Source organism: Camellia sinensis, chromosome 11 (assembly GCF_055761805.1).
Source record: "Camellia sinensis isolate YWXY chromosome 11, ASM5576180v1, whole genome shotgun sequence".
NCBI classification, from domain to species: domain Eukaryota; kingdom Viridiplantae; phylum Streptophyta; class Magnoliopsida; order Ericales; family Theaceae; genus Camellia; species Camellia sinensis.
Genome location: NC_138971.1, coordinates 41,237,793 through 41,248,216, shown reverse-complemented (window position 1 = coordinate 41,248,216; position 10,424 = coordinate 41,237,793).

The window sequence follows — 10,424 nt, the reverse complement described above, 5'->3', positions numbered from 1 at the left end:
TTAGTGAACAAAGTATGATCGATAGACTAAAGGTGAACACGAAGTGTGATAGATGCACTTAGTGAACAAGTATGATGGATACACTAAAGGTGAACAGGAAGTGTGATAGATGCACTTAGTGAACAAAGTATGATTGATATATTAAAGGTGAACACGAAGTGTGATAGACGCACTTAGTGAATAAGAATGATAGATACACTAAAGGTGAACACGAAGTGTGATAGATGCACTTAGTGAACAGAGTATGATAGATATACTAAATGTGAACACGAAGTGTGATTGATGCACTTAGTGAACAGGTATGATAGATATACTAAAGGTGAACACAAAGTGTGATAGATACACTTAGTGAACAAAGTGTGATTGACATACTAAAGGTGAACACAAAGTGTGATAGATGCACTTAGTGAACAAAGTATGATTGATACACTAAATGTGAACACGAAGTGTGATAGATGCACTTAGTGAACAAAGTATGATAGTTATACTAAAGGTGAACACGAAGTGTGATAAATGCACTTTGTGAACAAGTATGACGGATATACTAAAGGTGAACACGAAGTGTGAAAGATGCACTTAGTGAACAGAGTATGATGGATATACTAAAGGTGAACACGAAGTGCGATAGATGCACTAGTGAACAGGTATGATAGATATACTAAAGGTGAACACGAAGTGTGATTGATGCACTTAGTGAACAAAGCATGATAGATATACTAAAGGTGAACAAGAACTGTGATAGATGCACTTAGTGAACAGGTATGATAGATATACTATGGGTGAACACGAAGTGTGATAGATGCACTTAGTGAACATAGTATGGTAGATATACTAAAGGTGAACACGAAGTGTGATAGATGCACTAAGTGAACAAAGTATGATCGATAACCTAAAGGTGAACACGAAGTGTGATAGATGCACTTAGTGAACAAGTATGATGGATACACTAAAGGTAAACACGAAGTGTGATAAATGCACTTAGTGAACAAAGTATGATTGATATACTAAAGGTGAACACGAAGTGTGATAGATGCACTTAGTGAACAAGTATGATAGATACACTAAAGGTTAGCACGAAGTTTGATAGATGCAATTAGTGAATAGAGTATGATAGATATACTAAATGTGAACACGAAGTGTGATAGATGCACATAGTTAAGAGATTATGATAGATATACTAAATGTGATCACGAAGTGTGATAGATGCACTTAGTGAACAGGTATGATAGATATACTAAAGGTGAACACAATGTGTGATAGATGCACTTAGCGAACAGAGTACGATAGATATACTAAATGTGAACACAAAGTGTGATAGAGGCACTTAGTGAATAGGTATGATAGATATAGTAAAGGTGAACAAAAAGTGTGATAGATGCCCTTAGTGAACAAAGTATGATAGATAAACTAAAGGTGAACACGAAGTGTGATAGATGCACTTAGTGAACAGTGTATGATGGATATACTAAAGGTGAACATGAAGTGTGATAGATGCACTAGTGAACAGGTATGATAGATATACTAAAGGTGAACACGAAGTGTGATAGATGCACTTAGTGAACAAAGTATGATACATATAGTAAAGGTGAACACGAAGTGTGATAAATGCACTTAGTGAACAGGTATCATAGATATACTATAGGTGAGCACGATGTCTGATAGATGCACTTAGTGAACAAAGTATGATAGATATACTAAAGGTGAACACGAAGTGTGATAGATGTACTTAGTGAACAAAGTATGATAGATATACTAAAGGGGAACACGAAGTGTGATACATGCACTTAGTGAACAGTGTGTGATAGATATACTAGTGGCGAACACGAAGGGTGATAGATGCACTTACTGAACAAAGTATGATAGATAGACTAAAGGTGAACACGAAGTGTGATAGATGCACTTAGTGAACAAGTATGATGGATACACTAATGGTGAACACGAAGTGTGATAGATGCACTTAGTGAACAAAGTATGATTGATACACTGAAGGTGAACACGAAGTGTGATAGATGCACTTAGTGAACAAGTATGATAGATACACTAAAGGTGAACACGAAGTGTGATAGATGCACTTAGTGAAGAGAGTATGATAGATATACTAAACGTGAACACGAAGTGTGATAGATGCACATAGTGAACAGAGTATGATAGATACACTAAATGTGAACACGAAGTGTGATAGATGCGCATAGTGAACAGGTATGATAGATATGCTAAAGGTGAACACAAAGTGTGATAGATGCACTTAGTGAACAGAGTATGATAGACATACTAAATGTGAACACGAAGTGCGATAGATGCACTTAGTGAACAGGTATGATAGATATACTAAAGGTGAACACAAAGTGTGATAGATGCACTTAGTGAACAAAGTATGATTGATATACTAAAGGTGAACACAAAGTGTGATAGATGCACTTACTGAACAAAGTATGATTGATACACTATATGTGAACACGAAGTGTGATAGACGCACTTAGTGAACAGAGTATGATAGATATACTAAAGGTGAACACGAAGTGTGATAGATGCACTAGTGAACAGGTATGATAGATATACTAATGGTGAACACAAAGTGTGATAAATGCACTTAGTGAATAGAGCATGATAGATGTACTAAAGGTGAACACAAAGTGTGATAGATGCACTTTGTGAACAAAGTATGATAGATATACTAAAGGTGAACACGACGTGTGATAGATGCACTTAGTGAACAAAGTATGATCGATAGACTAAAGGTGAACACGAAGTGTGATAGATGCACTTAGTGAACAAGTATGATGGATACACTAAAGGTGAACACGAAGTGTGATAGATGCACTTAGTGAACAAAGTATGATTGATATATTAAACGTGAACACGAAGTGTGATAGACGCACTTAGTGAACAAGAATGATAGATACACTAAAGGTGAACACGAAGTGTGATAGATGCACTTAGTGAACAGAGTATGATAGATATACTAAATGTGAACACGAAGTGTGATTGATGCACTTAGTGAACAGGTATGATAGATATACTAAAGGTGAACACGAAGTGTGATACATGCACTTAGTGAACAGTGTGTGATAGATATACTAGTGGCGAACACGAAGGGTGATAGATGCACTTAGTGAACAAAGTATGATAGATAGACTAAAGGTGAACACGAAGTGTGATAGATGCACTTAGTGAACAAGTATGATGGATACACTAATGGTGAACACGGAGTGTGATAGATGCACTTAGTGAACAAAGTATGATTGATACACTGAAGGTGAACACGAAGTGTGATAGATGCACTTAGTGAACAAGTATGATAGATACACTAAAGGTGAACACGAAGTGTGATAGATGCACTTAGTGAAGAGAGTATGATAGATATACTAAACGTGAACACGAAGTGTGATAGATGCACATAGTGAACAGAGTATGATAGATACACTAAATGTGAACACGAAGTGTGATAGATGCGCATAGTGAACAGGTATGATAGATATGCTAAAGGTGAACACAAAGTGTGATAGATGCACTTAGTGAACAGAGTATGATAGACATACTAAATGTGAACACGATGTGTGATAGATGCACTTAGTGAACAGGTATGATAGATATACTAAAGGTGAATAAAAAGTGTGATAGATGCACTTAGTGGACAAAGTATGATTGATATACTAAAGGTGAACACAAAGTGTGATAGATGCACTTACTGAACAAAGTATGATTGATACACTAAATGTGAACACGAAGTGTGATAGATGCACTTAGTGAACAGAGTATGATAGATATACTAAAGGTGAACACGAAGTGTGATAGATGCACTAGTGAACAGGTGTGATAGATATACTAATGGTGAACACAAAGTGTGATAAATGCACTTAGTGAATAGAGCATGATAGATGTACTAAAGGTGAACACAAAGTGTGATAGATGCACTTTGTGAACAAAGTATGATAGATATACTAAAGGTGAACACGACGTGTGATAGATGCACTTAGTGAACAAAGTATGATCGATAGATTAAAGGTGAACACGAAGTGTGATAGATGCACTTAGTGAACAAGTATGATGGATACACTAAAGGTGAACACGAAGTGTGATAGATGCACTTAGTGAACAAAGTATGATTGATATATTAAACGTGAACACGAAGTGTGATAGACGCACTTAGTGAACAAGAATGATAGATACACTAAAGGTGAACACGAAGTGTGATAGATGCACTTAGTGAACAGAGTATGATAGATATACTAAATGTGAACACGAAGTGTGATTGTTGCACTTAGTGAACAGGTATGATAGATATACTAAAGGTGAACACAAAGTGTGATAGATACACTTAGTGAACAAAGTGTGATTGACATACTAAAGGTGAACACAAAGTGTGATAGATGCACTTAGTGAACAAAGTATGATTGATACACTAAATGTGAACACGAAGTGTGATAGATGCACTTAGTGAACAAAGTATGATAGATATACTAAAGGTGAACATGAAGTGTGATAAATACACTTTGTGAACAAGTATGATGGATATACTAAAGGTGAACACGAAGTGTGAAAGATGCACTTAGTGAACAGAGTATGATGGATATAGTAAAGGTGAACACGAAGTGTGATAGATGCACTGGTGAACAGGTATGATAGATATACTAAAGGTGAACACGAAGTGTGATAGATGCACTTAGTGAACAAAGTATGATAGATATACTAAAGGTGAACACGAACTGTGATAGATGCACTTAGTGAACTGGTATGATAGATATACTATGGGTGAACACGAAGTGTGATAGATGCACTTAGTGAACAAAGTATGATAGATATACTAAAGGTGAACATGAAGTGTGATAGATGCACTTAGTGAACATAGTATGGTAGATATACTAAAGGTGAACATGAAGTGTGATAGATGCCCTAAGTGAACAAAGTATGATCGATAAACTAAAGGTGAACACGAAGTGTGATAGATGCACTTAGTGAACAAGTATGATGGATACACTAAAGGTGAACACGAAGTGTGATAGATGCACTTAGTGAACAAAGTATGATTGATATACTAAAGGTGAACACGAAGTGTGATAGATGCACTTAGTGAACAACTATGATAGATACAATAAAGGTTAACACGAAGTGTGATAGATGCACTTAGTGAATAGAGTATGATAGATATACTAAATGTGAACACGAAGTGTGATAGATGCACATAGTTAAGAGAGTATGATAGATATACTAAATGTGAACACGAAGTGTGATAGATGCACTTAGTGAACAGGTATGATCGATATACTAAAGGTGAACACAATGTGTGATAGATGCACTTAGCGAACAGTGTACGATAGATATACTAAATGTGAACACGAAGTGTGATAGAGGCACTTAGTGAACAGGTATGATAGATATAGTAAAGGTGAACACAAAGTGTGATAGATGCCCTTAGTGAACAAAGTATGATTGATAGACTAAAGGTGAACACAAAGTGTGATAGATGCACTTAGTGAACAAAGTATGATTGATACACTAAATGTGAACACGAAGTGTGATAGATGCACTTAGTGAACAGAGTATGATAGATATACTAAAGGTGAACACGAAGTGTGATAGATGCATTAGTGAACAGGTATGATAGATATACTGAAGGTGAACACAAAGTGTGATAGATGCACTTAGTGAATAGAGTATGATAGATATAGTAAAGGTGAACACGAAGTGCGATAGATGTACTTAGTGAACAAAGTATGATAGATATACTAAAGGTGAACACGAAGTGTGATAGATGCCCTTAGTGAACAAAGTATGATAGATATACTAAAGGTGAACACGAAGTGTGATAGATGTACTTAGTGAACAAAGTATGATTGATATACTAAATGTGAACTCGAAGTGTGATAAATGCACTAGTGAACAAAGTATGATTGATATACTGAAAATGAACACAAAGTGTGATAGATGCACTATGTGAACAGAGTATGATTGATATACTAAATGTGAACACAAAGTGTGATAGATGCACTTAGTGAACGAGTGTGATGGATACAGTAAATGTGAACACGAAGTGTGATAGATGCACTTAGTGAGCGAGTATGATAGATACACTAAAGGTGAACACAAAGTTTGATAGATACAGAAAATGAGAATGTGTGTGATAGACTAAGTGAAGAGAGTGTGATTGATACACTAAATAAAGGAAGTGTGATTGATACACTAAACGAATGAAGAAAGTGTGATTGATACACTAAGGGGGAATGAGGTGTGATTGATACACTAAATAAATGAAATGTGATTGATACACTAGCTGAATGGAGTGTGATTGATACACTAAATAAATGATCTCAAACGGAACTTCTTTGAATGAACCGTACATACAATATCATGCATGAATGAGAAAGAAGCTTGATAGGTACAGTGCAATACAATGCATGATGCTTAAGGAAAGCAATAAATGGACAAAGCAGCGCTTTAGAAAGCACCTCATGAGGTGAGTGGCGGTGAACCGCTCTTCTCCGATGGGGATCTCCCCTTGTGCTCTTCGAACACTTTACCTTCAAATCATAGTACAATGGTTCTGAAATGCTAACAAGGGTTGTTCACGTAGAACACTTTGGATGCTGCCTTTCTTCCTGATCATATTCACAACTTTGCCTATTCTCCAACGAGGTGACAGAATAGGTTGGTTCAGTATCCAGAATTGAGGTGCATACACGCTATCTCAACCTATGGGGCTTCCATACAGATTTCAAGCCGGGGATACACCCCTGGGTATTTTAAACCAAACTTTAGTCCTGGAAATCCCGAACCTTTACGTTCTAGGCATTAGCCATTCGAACCCTAGTTTCCACCGTCGCAGTTGGTCTCCTAGGAACTCATTGTAGACACGGCCAAGATGTCCCTGGCACGAAACGGTACTCGAGGAGAGCACTTCTGATTGCCATTCTGGCTTTAAGAAGACTTGATCTTGAGCTTGAGGTAGAGGCACACTCATACTTCGGAGCATTGGCAAGACTTGAAGAGGTACACACGGAATGTAGTCTCGGAACTTTCTGAAGTTGAAACAAACTCAGATACCCGACATTTTCCCTCTTTTCTTTTGCTTTGTAGTCTGGAACCCATATAGCTTCAAATAGGTCCTGGTATTACCGTTCTGACATGACCTGGGTTGAATCCTGCAGTTTTATAAAAGAACAAATACTATTTTGCACAAATGTGGAGAATAGCACAGCATTTTGAGCACAAAATGATTTTATTTTGAAATCGAAATTGAAAATGAATTCTTAACTGGGTATTGAGTCTACGAATGGACACAGCGCATCACGACTCAACAAAGGAAAACAAAAGTAAACACCCTAAACACATCGAGACATGCTCAGAACGACTCAAAGCAAGAATCGAGACGAACAAAACAAAAGACATGACACAGAGACGTATTACAAAGACGAGAGGCCTCTCAGTGCGCGAGGAGCCAGTTTCTCTGGGTATTATTTCCTACCCTTTCTAATTTGTGATTCTCACATCACTCGGCCCTCAGGTTCTGTTTTTATGAAAAAGCCATTTTCTCACTTTTTCTCTCAGCTCACATCTCTCTATTCTTCAATCTCTCATTTTTTTCATCCCTCCCCTGGGTGGTTGATGGATAAGCTGGAAATTGTGGGCTCTTGCCCCTGGTATTCTACCAGATTCTCAATCTTGTTCACAACAGTGAGTTTCTCACACAGAAGGGCTGTGCTACAACTGGGTGTGTAGCAAATCTGCAGCTAGCATCGGTTGACGATGCTTTGCTGGGGAGTTTGGACGTGATCAGATCTGTCCAGATTAGGGAGTGGAATATCTTGGTCCATTCCAGTTCGTGCTTCGCACTTGACTTGATACCTCGTTGCTTGGAGGATGTGAGAGCTTTCTCCCCTGTTGCGGTCAGCTTCAGTGGTGCCTTTTTCCGGCAGGTAGCGTGTCCTTCTTGGCAAGTATGGTGCCCTTTCTATCAAATGCATTGACAATAGGGAAAAGACAGGAAGCTTGACTCAATTTTGCCCCTAGTTCATTATTTTGACCATTTTTTTGTTTTGGCTTTCTACTAAAACAATTTTGACCAACATAAGAGTTAGATTAACATGTTTGTTCGATTTTCTGATTTAAAATCATGCAAGTCAGGCTGTGAGCATTGAAATTTTTTTTGTTTTAGGTCCAAGAAATGGTTCAATTTTGGAAAAATGGAACAATTTTCGCGAGAATTAGTCAACCTTGGTAAAAATTCTCAAAAACTATTTTCGCAAACGACCAATGCTCAACGAGCACGAAACCTACTCTTGAGATGCACAACCTTAGATCTGAAGGAAAATTACCGCTTGCTTGGAGGACAATGCATGGCAACGGAAAGTTGCCCCTTGTTTGGACGGCACCGTAGTGCATTGAATGGCAACGAAAAGTTGCCCCTTGTTTGAATGGCACCACAGCGCATTGTAGTCAGTCCTCAGAGTGACGAACGCAACCAAATTCTCGGATACAGAGAAGATAATGATGGTCAAAACCATTACATGGCATGGTCGAATTCGAAGTGTTTGTGGCTGGACTTCAAGATGAACTGGCCTCAATATCCCAATCATGGGAATCAAGCCTTACGTAGTTCGGGTTAAGGTACACTCGGGTATTAACCTCTCCTTTTGCGCTCTAACTTTTGCCAAGGCGCCCGATGCGGGTTTTCGACCTTGCGAGCTTTTCTTTCCTTTTTCTTTCTTCCATTTCTTTTTTTTTTCTCTCTTTTGTTATTTTTCTCTTTTCATTTCTTTTGCATTTTTTTTTTGTATTTTCTCTTGCTCTAACTTTTGCCTGTGTCGCCCTTCCTGGTTTTCGGCCCAGCGAGCCCCTCAAAGGGTAAAAATGTAACAAGTCCATCCCAAATGGTTTTCAGATCCTGAAGTCATCTGAGTCTAGGAAAATGACTGTTGTATTGATTCGCTGAAGGACCCATCTTCGGCTCTTCGAGCACATCGGACATTTTTGCCCCTAGTTAGAGAGGTGCTTCTGTTCTAGCTTTACAAGCTTCTTCTGATGAGATCTGATCTTCTTGATCTGACTTTGGTGCCTCTTGCTCAAGGACTGCTTCCAATCTGGCCACACAGGCCTCCCTTGATGGTCGATCGTTGAACACTTCGAATTGTGGTTCAAGGTTTTAAAGCAAGGGCTTAAGTCTTGAGGCTGAGAGCGATCCTAAGCTACACAATCTCAAGAGCGATTCCACAGAGGTCTTCGCAAGATCGTGCAAAACATTTTGTTTTTGAAAGTTTTTAAAGAAGCGACAAATCGCTCGCGCTGAAGATAGTATGGAACCAGTCTGGATAAAGCCAGGGTCCTTCTCAGTACTCACGCCGACAAGCATGATTTCAATCATTAAGGGCTTAGCACGCCTCTCTTTCTCTCAATTTGATCAAAGTTTTGCAAATCCCGAGGAATTCCTTCCTCTTTGTTTTCACCGCAGTGTTCATAAGGTTTTAAAAAACTTAGGTCAATGCAATGAGTTCAAGGCACAAAAGAGCAGGTGAAAAGCACTGCCGTTTCATTCAAAATTTCTGGCACAACTGGCGCAAGGCAGAAGCAAACACAAGAGTCTGAAAATCACTGCTGTTTCATTCAGATCTGTTGGCATAACTGGCTCCAAGGCAGAAACAGACTCAAAAAAAAGCAAAAAGACAAACACAAAACAAGCAAATGATGTCCGAGGTAACACCCCCGAAATCACCCGACTCTAACAAAACAGGGCTGAGTCGATACAACAAGACAGACCCGACTGACTCAGTATGAAAAGACTGACCCAATACCAAATGACAAGACTGACCCAATACCCAAGTCAGAAAGTGCAAAACTAGCATTCGCAAATGCTCAAAACAGTGCATGCCAAACGCCACATCTGGAGTAAACTGAGTGCCGCCCGCAGGTGGTTCATCCGCTGATCACATATTCGTACTATCCCCCAAGTTCACTGATCCAGTGGTGATAGACTTTGTTGAGCTAGTGCAGCAATGACCTTGTTGTCAAACAAATCTTGTACATCATGGCGCAAACGAAGGCAGCTATCGGTCTCATGACCGGTTTGTTGATGGTAGGCACAATACTTAGTCCGGTCATGCTTTGGAGGGAGAGGATCGGGTAGAGGCCGTTGCTCCAACAGTTTCAGATGTCCTTTCCGGATTAAGACCTCTAGAGCCTTTGACAAAGGCATATAAAGTGGGGTGAAAACCCTCTTGACTCGGGGTGGATATTTGGCCGTCTGTGAGCTACTTCCGGACGCATCGATGAATGGGGTAGCTGTTTTTGATGTGGTGGTGGTGACCATGCCCACTCCAGAAGATCTTGTGGCCGCATCACCACTAGTGGTCGCATTCGAATTGCGGGAAAATGCCCGCCTAGGCTGCTCCTTCTCCTGGTCAATAAGGCCCTGCTTCATGGTATCCTCGATC